This window comes from Heterodontus francisci, chromosome 8 (assembly GCF_036365525.1).
Source record: "Heterodontus francisci isolate sHetFra1 chromosome 8, sHetFra1.hap1, whole genome shotgun sequence".
In the NCBI taxonomy this organism is placed as follows: Eukaryota; Metazoa; Chordata; class Chondrichthyes; order Heterodontiformes; family Heterodontidae; genus Heterodontus; species Heterodontus francisci.
Window position 1 is genome coordinate 121815439 of NC_090378.1, and position 16488 is coordinate 121831926.

A 16488-nucleotide genomic window follows, 5' to 3' on the forward strand; every position below is an offset into this window, starting at 1 on the left:
GGCATCGCTGAACTGTGGGGCCACCCTGAATCATACCACTGACATCTTTCAAAGTTGCAGGGGTGTTGTTGTCAAGATGTTTCTCTGGATTCAGCAGTGTGCAGACAAAATGGTTAGAGTTCACCTTTGTAAATAATGCAGGGCTGGCTGCCATTTAAACCTGGCGCCAGCACCTGATTAGTCGTCAACTGACGCCATTTACGCCATCGTTCAGCCCACCCCCTGTGTCATTGGGACGGGTCGACGCTGCGGCCATGCTAATGAGCTGCCACGCTTGGAATTGCCGATTCCGGCCGGAGGGTTTTAAAATACAGCCCCTTATCCTTCAAGTGATGCATGTAGACCTATAGTAATACTTACGGATACAGGAGCCACCCAAACTCTTTTGTTGGGTAAAGGCATAATATTTCCAACAGGGAGCACACCGAATGCCAAGGTTTTAATGAATGGTATCGGCAGAGAGCATGTACCTGTACCTTTGTATCTGGTGCACCTGGAGTGTGACCAAATGTCTGGAACAGTAATCGTAGGAGTTGTCCATAGTAGTAACTTCTCGAATAGTCACGGAAAGACCAAGTGACGTCAAAGAGACAGAACAGTTGCAGGAAAAGGTTCCAGGAATTTTTCCTTCATGTGTAGTGATCTGAGCAATAGCGAAACAAGATCCAGTGACGGAGGTCAATTAGCACCACAGATAACCCAATATCTGAAACTTTCTTTGAGAACTTAGATAATCCACAGGAAATGCTCCGTAAGTCTTCTCTGAACAAGGCTCAGCAAGCCGATCTCGAGTTAAGTAAAGTGGTACAAATGGCTCCAGATGAAGCTGAAGCAAAGGGAGTTCCAAAAGGCTACTATACTAAAAATGGTCATGATCTTTAGTGTGGCTTTTTCTTTGTCACACTGGAGAGGGAGTGATTGGAAAGGAATCAAAAATTATTAATTGAAGCAAAAAATGTTGTAATCCAAAAAATGTTAAGGATTTTCCCGAAGTTTCTGTGCCTGACTTAAATCCTGTTGAGTTCATTAGCATCATATCAATGATGTTTTTGGTTCAAGAAAATGTGCAGAGCAAAAGGGGCTGTGTGTGAACATAAAATTGTTTTTTATTTGTTTTGAGGCGCTTCACATTTAATTACTGTATGTTTGGCTGGAATGTTTACATTATATTTGTCTGTTGTCATGCTCACACAAGGGGTAATTATGAACTATAAAGTGAACTGAAGAATTAAATTCCAAAATGGACACACTTTTGCGACAAGACAAAATGGAGTAAGAGGCCAGGTGACCTCTCCTGTACTGAGAATATACTTGGTGACTTCTGGAGACTGAACTCATCGTCACACCTGGACCAGCTTGGAGAAAGCTTGAAATGCAATCAGTCCATTCGATGTTCATGGTACCTATCTTCAAGGATTGGGTTGACCATGACTTCACAGAGACTCCAAACTCCAAGCCAAGATAATAGGTGTGAAATACCACCACTTTATCAAGATGGGCAACATTCAACACCATTGTCTAACAATTGCCACACGTTGATAGACATTGTATGAACATATCAGGGGAGAGTAGTTTTGGCCACTTGAAAGAAACCAAGCCTCATAAGGTTCTTTATTATAAAAGGGACTTTTATGTGCAGTAAGCCAGAGAGCAGGAGACAGAAAGCCAGCAGCTAGGAGGCTGAGAGATATCAATTCTAGCCAAGAAGAGAACCCTGCCAAATTACGATCTTTAAAACAGAGGCAGAGGCTGAAAAGTGACCCTGAAAATTTCCCATCCAAGAAATTGTAACAGGATTTTATTTACAGATACAGCATTGAAACAGGCCCTTCGGCCCACCAAGTCTGTGCTGACCAACAAGCACCCATTTATACGAATCCTACATTAACACCATATTCCCTTCCACATCCCCACCATTCTCCTACCACCTACCTATACTAGGGGCAATTTACAATGGCCAATTTACCTATCAACCTGCAAGTCTTTGGCTGTGGGAGGAAACTGGAGCACCCGGCAGAAACAAACGCGATCACAGGGAGAACTTGCAAACTCCGCACAAGCAGTACCCAAAACTGAAACCGGGTTGCTGGAGCTGTGAGGCTGCGGTGCTAACCACTGTGCCACTGTGCACCAATGAATTTTGACTGTATCTTAACCAAAGGAGTCGGCAGTAAAGAATTCAACAATGTGAATCTTTCCATGTTCCGACTTCAGTAACCAGGAAAAGGAAAAACTGGCCTGCACGTTTCAACATTTCCTCCCAGGAAAACCATCAAGGGTTCACAGTGAAATCTATTTAACCTATCGGACTTATCGGGGGAGACGGTGGCGTAGTGGTATTGTCACTGGAGTAGTAACCCAGAGACCCAGGGTATTGCTCTGGGGACATGGGTTCAAATCCCACCACAACAGAAGATGGAATTTGAATTCAATTAATAAATCAGGAATTAAAAGCTAGTCTAATGATGGCTATGAAACCATTGTCGATAGTTGTAAAAACCCAGCTGGTTTGCTAATGTCTTTCAGGGAAGGAAATCTGCTGTCCTTACCTGGTCTGGCCTACATGTGACTCCAGACCCACAGCAATGTGGTTGACTCTTATATGCCCTCTGAAATGGCCTAGAAAGCCACTCAGTTGTATCTAACCGCTACGAAGTCAATAAAAAGGAATGAAACCGGACGGACCACCCGGCATCAACCTCGGAACTGGAACCGACAATGGCAAACCCAGCCCTGTCAACCCTGCAAAGTCCTCCTTACTAACATCTGCGGGTTGTGCCAAAGTTGGGAGAGCTGTCCCACAGACTAGTCAAACAACGGCCTGACATAGTCATAGTCATGGAATCATACCTTACATACAAGGTCCCAGGCACTGCCATCACCATCCCCTAGTATGTCCTGTCCCACCGGCAGGACAGACCCAGCAGAGGTGGTGGCACAATGGTATACAGTAGGAAGGGAGTTGCCCTGGGAGCCCTCAACATCGACTCTGGATCCCATGAAGTCTCATGGCATCAGATCAAACATGGACAAGCAAATCTCCTGCTGATTACCACTTACCGCCCTCCCTCAACTGATGACTCAGTACTCCTCCATGTTGAACAATACTTGGAGGAAGCACTGAGGGTGGCAAGAGCACAACATGTATTCTGGGTGGGGGACTTCAATGTCCATCACCATAAGTGGCTCGGTAGCACTACTACTGACCGAGCTGGCCGAGTCCTAAAGGACATATCTGCTTGACTGGGTTGCGGCAGGTGGTGAGGGAATCAAAAAGAGGGGAAAACATACTTGACCTTGTCCTCACCAATCTGCCTGCTGCAGATACATCTGTCCATGACAGTATTGGTAGGAGTGACCACCGCACAGTGCTTGTGGAGACGAAGTCCCACCTTCACATTGAGGATACCGTCCATCGTGTTGTGTGGCACTACCACCGTGCTAAATGGGATAGATTTCGAATAGATCTAGCAATGAAAACTGGGCATCCATGAGGCGCTGTGGGCCATCAGCAACAGCAGAATTGTACTCAACCACAATCTGTGACCTCATGGCCTGGCATATCCCCCACTCTACCATTACCATCAAGCCAGGAGACCAACCCTGGTTCAATGAAGAGTGCAGGAGGGCATGCCAGGAGCAGCACCAGGCACACCTCAAAATGAGGGGTCAACCTGGTGAAGCTGCAACACAGGATTATCAGCATGCCAACCTGCATAAGCAGCATGCGATAGACAGAGCTAAGCGATCCCATAACCAATGGATCAGATCTAAGCTCTGCAGTCCTGCCACATCCAGTCATGGATGGTGGTGGACAATTAAACAACTAACTGGAGGACGTGGCTCCACAAATATCCCCATCCTCAACGATGGGGGAGCCCAGCAAATCAGTGCGAAAGATAAGGCTGAAGCATTTGCAACAATCTTCAGCCAGAAGTGCCGATTTGATGATCCATTTCGGCCTCCTCCTAAAGTTCCCAGCATCACAGATGCCAGACTTCAGCCAATTCGATTCACTCCATGTGATATCAAGCAATGACTGAAGGCACTGGGTACTGCAAAAGCTATAGGCCCTGATAATAGTCCGGCAATAGTACTGAAGACCTGTGCTCCAGAATTTGACACGTGCCTAAGCAAGCTGTTCCAGTACAGCTACAACACTGGCATCTACCCTGCAATGTGAAAAATTGCCCAGGTATTTCCTGTACACAAAAAGCAAGACAAGTCCAACCTGGCCAATCACTGCCCCATCAGCCTCCTCTCATTCATCAGTAAAGTGATGGAAGGTGTCATCAACAGCGCCATCAAGCGGCACTTGCTTAGCAATAACCTGCTCAGTGACGCTCAGTTTGGGTTCCGCCAGGGCCACTCAGTTCCAGACCTCATTACAGCCTTGGTTCAAACATGGACAAAAGAGCTGAACTCAAGAGGTGAGGTGCGAGTGACTGCCCTTGACTTCAAGGCAGCATTTGACCGAGTATGGCATCAAGGAGCTCTGGCAAAATTGAGGTCAATGGGAATCGGGGGAAAACCCTCCGCTGGATGGAGTCATACCTAGTGCAAAGGAAGATGATTGTGTTGTTGGAGGTCAATCATCTGAGCTCCAGGACATCACCGCAGGAGTTCCTCAGGGTAGTGTCCTAGGCCCAACCATCTTCAGATGCTTCATCAATGACCTTTCTTCAATCATAAGGTCAGAAGTGGGGATGTTCACTGATGATTTCACAATGTTCAGCACCATTCGTGACTCCTCAGATACTGAAGCAGTCCATGTAGAAATGCAGCAAGACCTGGACACTATCGAGGCTTAGGATGATAAGTGGCAAGTAACATTCGCGCCACACAAGTACCAGGCAATGACCATCTCCAACAAGAGAGAATCTAACCATCTCCCCTTACATTCAATGCCATTACCATCGCTGAATCTCCCACTATCAACATCCTAGGGGCTAACATTGACCAGAAACTGAACTGGAGTAGCCATATAAATACCGTGGCTACAAGAGCAGGTCAGAGGCTAGGAATCCTGAGGTAAGTAACTCACCTCCTGACTCCCCAAAGCATGTCCACCATCTACAAGGCACAAGTCAGTAGTGTGATGGAATACTCTGCACCTGCCTGGATGGGTGCAGCTCCAAAAACACTCAAGAAGCTCGACACCATGCAAGATAAAGCAGCCCACTTGATTGGCACCCCATCTACAAACATTCACTCCCTCCACCACCCACGCACAGTGGCAGCAGTGTGTACCATCTACAAGATGCACTGCAGCAATGCACCAAGGCTCCTCAGACAGCACCTTCCAAACCTGCGATCTCTACCAACTAGAAGGACAAGGGCAGCAAATGCATGGGAACACCACCACCTGCAAGTTACCTTCCAAGTCACACACCGTCCTGACTTGGAACTATATCGCCGTTCCTTCACTGTCGCTGGGTCAAAATCCTGGAACTCCCTTCCTAACAGCACTGTGGGTATACCTACCCCAAATGGACTGCAGCGGTTCAAGAAGGCAGCTCACCACCGCCTTCTCAAGGGCAATTAGTGATGGACAATAAATGCTGGCCTGGCCAGCGATGCCCACATCCCATGAATGAATTTAAAAAAATGCATGCTATCCTTTAATCTCTATCTTTTCTTGTGTGTGTGCGTGTATGAATGGGTGAAGTTGCGAATTTTTGGATATTGTTTCAGAAATATTTATGTCTTTTAATCCTGTGGCAAAAACCTGTCATTTGACTGTTAATTTGACCAATAAGATGCTCAGGGTTGAAAATACTTTTGAAAACACTTTGTGTGCAGTCAATTGGGAGGTGAAAAGTGGAAATCATCCCTATCATCTTTCACCTGTCCATACCACCGTAGATGTTTTTCTTTCTTCATAGACTACTGGGTTGTGCAGTGTAGATAGCTCAATTGAGTTGGTCTGATTTTAATTTTTCATGCAAATCTACACAAGCAGCTAATGATGCCTGAAAACCCGCCGCTCTCCAGCACTCCTTCCCTTTGTTCTAATGCTGACAGAACTGTCTTTTTCCAGCTCACAATTTACTGGGGTCTAATCTTGCTTCTGAAATTATATGTCGATAAACAGAGTATGCGAAGGAGATGGGCTATTGTGTGGCCAGAACAGCGGTTAGAATTTTTTGCAGAGGACGTGGAAATGGACATTGGAAACAAAGGTTTAAGTTTGGGAATACAAACAGGAAAATCGTTGCTTTACATACAGTGGGAGGATTTGCAGCTGAACTCTGTGCCAGAAATGGACTTGTTCCACTAAGTTACTGTGTTGCTTGGCTTTGGTGTATGTAACAGGATTGCTAAAACTTCAGATCAGAGTGCTTCAACATCATGAAGAGGAAGATAACAAGTGGTTACCTTGGAAGCATAAATGGTAAAAGTTGGTTATGCTTCTCTTTGTGTTCCATTTAAGCATTGGGTCTAAGGGAACCAGTACCAAAGCACCTTCTGGCTAGCATTCCTTGTCATTTAATAAGTTGGCCTTAGTGTAGTGCCATGGCTGAAAAATATTACGTTGTCCTTTCTGCTGACTATAAATTTTAAATGAAATTGATATTCCACAAGTTTTTTTTTCATGCTTGAGCTACAACAAAAATCCTTCATGATCTCATGGGATCCTTAGTAAAGTCTGAGATTAAATTTTTAATTGATTCCTATTGTGCCAACATCAATTCGGCTTAATTTGCTTCTAGCCAAAGGGGAAACTGAAGCAAAAGATTTTCAACATGTGTCCTCGAAATGATGCTGTTTCTGTAATATCCATTTGGTACCAAAATTAAATCAAGATTGAGCCCTCGGGGTTTCCCAACATGTTGTCAGGAAGATGCTGGGTCATGAGTTGGGAGAGGATAGGACACTTTTCTCTCATTGGCATCTTGTACATTCATTCATGTATGTCATGCATACTGTGTCGTAGGTAACTAACTCCATATCATCTATCTCAGTTAGTTTAAACACTGATATGCGGATTTATATTGATTCTAAAACTAGAAACTTTTTCAACCTGTTTCACTGTGTGAAGGGATTCTGTGTTCTGGGTGTCAGGAATAACATGCAATGGGGAATGGCAAGTGTGTTGAATGTTTCTTTGCTCAAACTTTGAAATGGGAGCAGTTTGCATTTCTTGTCAATTTAATTAATGTCGCAAAGACTCCCTAAAGTGCTTGAAGTCCCCATGAGCTTTGCTGCGGAATACTTTCCTGCCATTTTGAGAGCAGTACATGGAGTATGAGTCAGCTTTGACCACCTACGGCAAAAGTGCGAAGAGAAATGCAGACTGGTTTCAATCTCATAATGAAGAGCTGGAACCTGTCATAGCCGCTAAGCGCATTGCACTTTTGAACTACAAGAAAGCCCCCAGCGATTTAACATCCGCAGCACTTAAAGCAGCCAGAAGTACTGCACAAAGAACAGCTAGGCGTTGCGCAAACGACTACTGGCAACACCTATGCAGTCATATTCAGCTGGCCTCAGACACCGGAAACATCAGAGGAATGTATGATGGCATGAAGAGAGCTCTTGGGCCAACCATCAAGAAGATCACCCCCCTCAAATCTAAATCGGGGGACATAATCACTGACCAACGCAAACAGATGGACCGCTGGGTTGAGCACTACCTAGAACTGTACTCCAGGGAGAATGCTGTCACTGAGACTGCCCTCAATGCAGCCCAGCCTCTACCAGTCATGGATGAGCTGGACATACAGCCAACCAAATCGGAACTCAGTGATGCCATTGATTCCCTAGCCAGCGGAAAAGCCCCTGGGAAGGACAGCATTACCCCTGAAATAATCAAGAGTGCCAAGCCTGCTATACTCTCAGCACTACATGAACTGCTATGCCTGTGCTGGGACGAGGGAGCAGTACCCCAGGACATGCGCGATGCCAACATCATCACCCTCTATAAAAACAAAGGTGACCGCGGTGACTGCAACAACTACCGTGGAATCTCCCTGCTCAGCATAGTGGGGAAAGTCTTTGCTCGAGTCGCTCTGAACAGGCTCCAGAAGCTGGCCGAGCGCGTCTACCCTGAGGCACAGTGTGGCTTTCGTGCAGAGAGATCGACTATTGACATGCTGTTCTCCCTTCGTCAGATACAGGAGAAATGCCGTGAACAACAGATGCCCCTCTACATTGCTTTCATTGATCTCACCAAAGCCTTTGACCTCGTCAGCAGACGTGGTCTCTTCAGACTACTAGAAAAGATCGGATGTCCACCAAAGCTACTAAGTATCATCACCTCATTCCATGACAATATGAAAGGCACAATTCAACATGGTGGCTCCTCATCAGAGCCCTTTCCTATCCTGAGTGGTGTGAAACAGGGCTGTGTTCTCGCACCCACACTTTTTGGGATTTTCTTCTCCCTGCTGCTTTCACATGCGTTCAAATCCTCTGAAGAAGGAATTTTCCTCCACACAAGATCAGGGGGCAGGTTGTTCAACCTTGCCCGTCTAAGAGCGAAGTCCAAAGTACGGAAAGTCCTCATCAGAGAACTCCTCTTTGCTGACGATGCTGCTTTAACATCTCACACTGAAGAATGCCTGCAGAGTCTCATCGACAGGTTTGCGTCTGCCTGCAATGAATTTGGCCTAACCATCAGCCTCAAGAAAACGAACATCATGGGGCAGGATGTCAGAAATGCTCCATCCATCAATATTGGCGACCACGCTCTGGAAGTGGTTCAAGAGTTCACCTACCTAGGCTCAACTATCACCAGTAACCTGTCTCTAGATGCAGAAATCAACAAGCGCATGGGTAAGGCTTCCACTGCTATGTTCAGACTGGCCAAGAGAGTGTGGGAAAATGGCGCACTGACACGGAACACAAAAGTCCGAGTGTATCAGGCCTGTGTCCTCAGTACCTTGCTCTACGGCAGCGAGGCCTGGACAACGTATGCCAGCCAAGAGCGACGTCTCAATTCATTCCATCTTCGCTGCCTTCGGAGAATACTTGGCATCAGGTGGCAGGACTATATCTCCAACACAGAAGTCCTTAAAGCGGCCAACATCCCCAGCTTATACACACTACTGAGTCAGCGGCGCTTGAGATGGCTTGGCCATGTGAGCCGCATGGAAGATGGCAGGATCCCCAAAGACACATTGTACAGCGAGCTCGCCACTGGTATCAGACCCACCGGCCGTCCATGTCTCCGTTATAAAGACGTCTGCAAACGCGACATGAAATCGTGTGACATTGATCACAAGTCGTGGGAGTCAGTTGCCAGCATTCGCCAGAGCTGGCGGGCAGCCATAAAGACAGGGCTAAATTGTGGCGAGTCGAAGAGACTTAGTAGTTGGCAGGAAAAAAGACAGAGGCGCAAGGGGAGAGCCAACTGTGCAACAGCCCCAACAAACAAATTTCTCTGCAGCACCTGTGGAAGAGCCTGTCACTCCAGAATTGGCCTTTATAGCCACTCCAGGCGCTGCTTCACAAACCACTGACCACCTCCAGGCGCGTATCCATTGTCTCTCGAGATAAGGAGGCCCAAAAGAAACATGGAGTAGACCCAGTTTCTTCAATTCTCCCTCCAGGGGTCTCTAATTAGACACAGCACTGTATTTGAATTCTAGCTGCAAAGTTTCAGCAGCTTCTCCAGAGGGATTTACTCTGTTTTGGGTTTGGTTCTTCCACATCGCAATTCAATCCAAGACAGGGTAAGAGAGGTAAAGGAAGGAGTGGTTTAAAATGTTACCTTGAAGGAAGTGCAGATACAACAAGCACCCAACAAGAGTGCAAGATGGTTGGGGGTGAATACAGTTTTATCTCCCTTCTTCCTTTCCTCCTCTGCAATAACTAATTTACATATATATAAATGCCAATATCAGGATTACGCTGGGACCGAGATAGTTATGATATAGAGATTACATGACAATTGTCCATTCGATAACATCTGGAATACATTTACCCAAATTTAGTAAATAGGGTGTCGAGGACTAAAGCAAGGGAAAGTTGCAGCAAGATGTAACATCAAATGTTAGCAATAAAATTGAAGCTTCGCCATCTTCGGTAACTGCTGTAAATGTACTTGCATTCATCTTGTTGATGCTATTTACCAATAATTAATTATGGTCATGTTTACATGTGTGTTTTCATATTTAATCTAAAGCAAACTTCAGATACATCCTGTAAGCACTACTGCCCGGACGAGTGATCCCACAGACGCTTGCGTGAAATGTGCCTGTACAAATTATTTGTGGAAACATTTTTGAGCATTTACAGGGACTGGAGATGCTTATTCATAATCAAAGAAAGGCCTTTTTGTTGCCTTTGGATTCAATTTAGATTATTTTGACCTGGAGCTGTTCTTTCTGGTGTTTCAATTTTTTCCACCAAAGTAGTTTCACATCTGATATCTAATTGCAGTTGGAAATGATCTGCTGGGATTCTGGCCCAGCTGTTTACAGTCGGTCATTGCAAATCAGTGCTGATTTTAAGCTCAAATAACCTAACAGTGTAAAAGAAAAAAAACTCAATCAACACAGGACCACAGCCAAGATCTTTGGAATTTGATAAAGTTGCTGGTTATGTGGGCAGTACAAGGTTTGAAAAATAATATCGTTGAGGCAATCTAATTTTATTTATTGATGGTTTACTTGCCTTACAGTATACCTAATGCTTTTGAACATGGTAGTTAATGTGCAACAAATTCTCGACATGGAAATCCAAGTTACAGCTGTGATACAGAAGGGTACTGGGATGAAGGAATATTGAGTTTTCTGATAGTGGATGATCACGACTACATAGGCTTGAGGTTGAATGTTGAACTGGAAAGGCTGTGTTGTGCAGGTCATTTCAGGTTTGTTGGGAACCTTATTTTGCCCACAATACCTACTTCTTTCTCTCTTAACGCCATTGCCATTGAGCTGCTGTTCTCCGAACACCTTCCTCAGACCCGTCAGAGCTGGCGTTGCAGATCATTCTCTCATCCAGCATTATCCTTGTCATCATCATGGAACTCCCCAAACAAGTGTCCCTTTGAACCCTCTGTTCTAGTTAACAATTGCCCTATCTCTCACCTTTCATTTCTACCAGAGACTTGAATGTGTTGTTGTCTCCGAACCCTGCCTAACACTCCAGCTTCTTGTTGAATCCCGCCAATCGGATTACTGCTCCACTCACTGAAATAGCCCAAACCAAAGCCATGAACAACATTCTCTGTGCTGTGGCAGCGCATTCTCCCTCCTAGTCCTCCTTGACCTGCTCCCTGACACTCCTGCAACCTTTGACAAAGTTGACCGTACCATCCTTCTCTATCACCTTTCCTCTGTTCTCCGTATTAGTGCAACTATTTATTCACCACTCTCTCCACTTCTCCACTCCCATTATTATGTCCAACTACTTGCCTGACATTCAGTCTTGCACGAGCCATAATTCCTCCAGCCAGTCATTGACCCCTGTCACTCCATCATCACCCATTCTGTGAACCTCTCAGGTTAGTGTCCTGGCTGTAACCATTGTTGACAACTTTAGAGTCCAGTTCAATTCCATATCCTCTCCATGACAAAGACTGCCTCCACCCCTATCTCAGTCTAACTGCGCTAAAACCCTCATTCATATTTGTTCCCTCCAGACTTAACCAGACAAAATCTTCCGGGCCTGTTTCCTCCAGAAACTTCAGGTTTATCAAACTCTGCTGCATTTATATCCTGATTTTTTCCCAAATATATCAGTGTACAAAACTAATGGTCATTAACCAATTAGCATAAGAATGTGTTTGTTGATAACGCAACCACTGGATGGTGTACTACTCATGCCTGACAAATGTACAGTATCATTGACTGAAATGCCGCTGTCAGTGATGTCAGCTGCCTGTAATAAAGATGGTGCTGCTCAGTCTCACACAGAAAAGTGCATGCACTCCGCAATGGCTTCTCTTCCCCGCTCCCTCCTGCCCAACCGTTCACACTTCCCTCCCACCCAACCACTCGGACAGTCGGTTAGTGGTGATGTCAGATTAATGTTGGCAAGTGTTCTGACACTCGGATGACGTCTGCGATCACTCTGCATTGTCAGGAGACAGTTTGTTAGTGTAAGCTAAGAACTAAAGAGAAACAGGAATAGGTCTTTCAGTCTCTTTGAATTATTCCTCCATACAATTCCATCATGGTTGATCTGTGTCTAATCTCCATTACCTTCCTTGATTCCGTAACACTTGCCTAGGACTGATTTAAACCCAGGATTCTGAGCTGTCACTAAGCCTTTGGCTGGGGTAACACCATAATTTGCTATAAAAAAATAGAATATACAGAGAAACTGATTTTTTTTGTTACAAAAGACTGGAATAGTCAACCTCTAAATTTTCTCCAGATCCAGAAAATCTGAAAGAGGTTGTCATGGACTGAGAGAGATAGGAAGTTTACAAAGTCCGACAGCACAAATATGCAAGTAGTGTAAGTTTTTTGTGTGTTTGTGTGGGGTGGGGGTACAGACTGTGTTATTCTTAATCAAAATAGAGTTTATTCAGCACAGTCAGAATTTACAATGCAATATTTAATAATGGCATTAGTTATATAGCAGAGTGCAGAGTTTCCTCAGTCTTGCTTCCCGAGCCGCTGTGGCGCAGTCTCCTTTCTTCAAGTGTGCTGCTGATTGTAGTCTGTTTTTTCCTTCGAATCAGTTTGTTTCCATGGTTCTCAACCGCCTTCTTTTATCCTTCTCTGTGGTTTCCTCAAAGTCATATTAGTCCACAATCCAACATAGCTTGTATGATTAGTTCAGAGTTGATGTCATTGTCCATACCGTGTCTCTTTCTCTGCCAGCATGTACACACTAACAAATGGTTAACAAGTTCTTACAAAAGTTTAAAAGATCAGATTTTTACCAGTAGGGGCACAATTGTGGTTGTCATTAGGCATCCTGCCTTATCTCAAAAGCCACTTCTGCTATAACTGTCAAAGCCATTTCTGCAATCGTACTACAGCAGATACTCTCTTTAATAATCTTTGCAATATAGCATACAAATATACATTTCATAGCTTAGCAAACATAATTTCAGATATAAGGTATACAACTTAATCATAATGTAAGGCATTGACACACCTAGTACAAACACCCATTTAGCCCCTCACGCATGCTCAGCCATTCAATGAGATGATGGCTGATCTGTGACTTAACTCCATATACCTGTCTTTACCCAATATACCTTCACATATCCCTTAATACCTTCAATTAACAAACATCTATCAATCTTAGATTTAAAATTAACAATTAATCTAGCATCAGTTGCTGTTTGCAGAAGAGAGTTCCGAACTTCTACCATCTTTTTTGTGCAGAAGTGTTTTACTTCTGGAAGGTCTGACCTAATTTTTAGACTATGCCTCTAGTCTTAGGCTCCTCAAGAATGGAGAAGTTGGGACTGTTTTCTTTGGAGAAGAGAAAGTTGAGAGGAGATTTGATAGAGGTATTCAAGATCATGAGGGGTCTGGACAGGGTAGATAGGAAAAACTGTTCCCTTTGGTGGAAGGATCAAGAGCAAGAGGGCACAGATTTAAGGTCATTGGCAAAAGAAGCAAAAGTGACATGAGGAAAAACCTTTTCGCGCAGCAAGTGGTTCGGATCTGGAATGCACTGCCTGAGAGTGTGGTGGAGGCAGGTTCAATTGAGGCATTCAAGAGGGAATTGGATTGTTACCGGAAAAGAAAGAATGTGCAGGGGTATGGGGAGAAGGCCGGAGAGTGGTACTAGATAAATTGCTCTTTCGCAGAGCCAGCACAGACGGCAAGCCGAATGGCCTCCTTCTGTGCTGTCACAATTTTGTGATTCTGTGAACTAGCATTACTGTAAGATTTTCTTCAAAGCATCCATATTAAAATATAGCAACCCATAAATTCTGCAGCAGACTACAACTTGCACAATTTAATTGAAGCTAAACAGTAAAAACAGATTAACATAGCAGTTTATTCACCCCTTAATTCCCACAGTAGTTTCCACTGCCAAATTCTCAGTAGCTTTATTTGTATTCAGGTATCTGCACGGAGTAGAATCAATTGCCCAGGTAAGTGGGAAAACTGCTAGAATGATGCTTGATGGCAAAGGTTTATTCCTTATTTCCCCATAGCTAGTGAAGCTGCCTTGAAATATGAACAGTAGTTTCATGAAATAATGGATCTGAACATAAACAATATTTAATGTAATGTAGCAAGGGCATCGAATGGATTTTGTAAATAAATACTTGCAGCAATCACACTGTTATGGTGCAATTTCTCCTTCCTTTCTATTCCATGTTTTTGAAACTTGAACAAGTGCACGATTGGACCTGTCCCAGATTTCCAGCTGTTAAGCCATGTCTTTCAAAAGTTACCCAATCTGATTTACATATTACATTGAATTCATTCACCCAACTGGTCTATGCTGGTGTTTTTATGCTCCACATGAGCATCCTCCCACCCTATTTCATCTAACCGTATCAGGTATACCCTTCTGTTCCTTTCTCCTATGTACTTATCCAGCTTCCCCTTAAATCCATCTATGCTATTTGCCTGATCTACCCCAGGTAGTAGTGAGTTCCACATTCTAACCACTTTTGAGTAAAGACATTTTTCCTGAATTCCCTATTAGATTTATTGTTATTCCTCACCAGTTAATTCTTCCATATTTCTTTCATTCACACTAATAGTTGACCTCCACAAATTTAAGTGACTTCTATATGATTCCCCCTGATGATATGGTACTGAGGAACAAATGGTTAATATTACATTGATAATTGGTCATAAAGGGGAAAATTTATATGATGTGATTTCTCGCTCCAGGTTTTGGAACTTCAGCAACAGCTGGCGACACTGTTTGTGAGGATGAGAGCTTCATGGATAGCATGTTTATAGATGTGGTCACCCCACAGCTTAAGAGTATGCAGGGAGAGAGGGAATGGGTGACCACCAGATAGTCAAGAAGAAACAGGCAGGTAGTGCAAGAGACCCCTGAATGTATTTCACTCTCCAAAAGGTATTCAGTTCTGAATACTGAGGAAAGTGATGGTTCATCTGGGGGATGTAGCCAGAGCTAAGGCCATGGCATCACAGGTGGATCAGTTGCACAGGGGGGCACAGGGAAGACTGGAAGAGCGCTAGTGATAGGCAATTTGATAGGGGAGCAGAGAGACATTTCTGTGGCCGCAGACATGAATCTAGGATGGTATGTCACTCCCTGGTGCCAAGGTCAAGGACGTCACTGAGCAGCCGCACAGCTTCCCGAGCATGGAGGTTGAACAGCCAGCAGTCGTGGTCCACGTTGGTACCAACAACGTGGGTAGGAAGACGGATGTGGTCCAGCAGAAAAAGTTTACTGAGCTAGGTAAGAAATTAGAAAGTAGGACCTCAAAAGTAGTCATCTCCAGATTACTCCCAGTGCCACGCGCAAGTGAGTACAGGAAAAGAAAGATAAGACAGATAAATGCGTGGCTGGAAAGTTGGTGCAGGAAGGTTTTAGATTCTTGGGACTGGCTCTAGGGGAGATGGGACCTGTACTGGCCGGACGGGCTGCACCTGAACAGAGCTGGGACTGAGTTCCTTGTGGGATGTTTTGCTAGTGCTGTTGGAGAGAATTTAAACTAGTTTGGCAGGGGGATGCGGACCTGAAGGTAGACTCAGTTGGGACAAAGTCAGAAATGAAAATGGAAGGCAGAAAATTAGTGGATGAATTTGGAAGGCAAAGGAAACAATGTTAAAAAAAGAGTTTGGCAGTGCTCAAGGATATCGACTTCAATGCAAGGAGTATAGCAATAAAACAGACGAGCTGAGGGCACAGATAGACACATGGCAGTATGATATCATAACTATTAATGAAACATGGCTAAAGGAGGGTCAGGAATGGCAGCTCAATGTTTCTGGTTACAGGGTTTTCAGATGCAAAAGGAAGGGGGACAAGAAAGGAGGGGGAGTGGCAATTTGGTTAAGGAAACTATTACAGCTCTGAGGAGGGATGATACGTTGGAAGGTTCATCAAATGAGGCCACCTGGATTGAGCTAAGGAACAAAAATGGGGCAATCACACTACTGGGAGTGTACAATAGACCCCCAAACAGTCAGAGGGAGATAGAAGGTCAGATATGTAGGCAAATCTCTGAGAGGTGCAAAATCAATAGTGCAGTAATAGAGTAATAGTAGGGGATTTTAACTTCCCCAATATTAACTGGGATAGTTTAATTGTGAAAGGAATTGAGGGAGAATACTTGGGATGCATTCAGGAGAACTTTTTGCCCAGTATGTAGCAAGTTCAACAAGAGGGTGCAGTTTTGGACTTAGTTTTCAGAAATGATGCCGGGTAGGTGGAAGGAGTGGCAGTGGGAGAGCATTTTGGTGGTAGTGATCAGAATTCAGTCAGTTTTAACATAATTATGGAAAAGGACAAGGATAGAACAGGAGTTAAGAGTTCTCAAGGACTCCCACAGCTACCTTGACTACAATTCTTCACACCCTGCCTCCTATAAGGACTCCATTCCATTCTCCCAGTTTCTCTGTCTCCGACACA

The 16488-nt window shown here is 44.5% G+C and overlaps 1 long non-coding RNA gene across 1 annotated transcript in view; it reads right to left on the reverse strand.

Annotated features, from left to right (window-relative positions):
• Nucleotides 1-12558: 12558 nt before the first annotated feature.
• The window catches only part of LOC137372599 (uncharacterized), a 110436-nt gene continuing 106506 nt past the window's right edge, over nt 12559-16488 (reverse strand). The window contains exon 4 of the long non-coding RNA XR_010975456.1: nt 12559-12792. This is a non-coding gene — a long non-coding RNA (uncharacterized lncRNA). The remainder of the gene's footprint in view (nt 12793-16488) is intronic.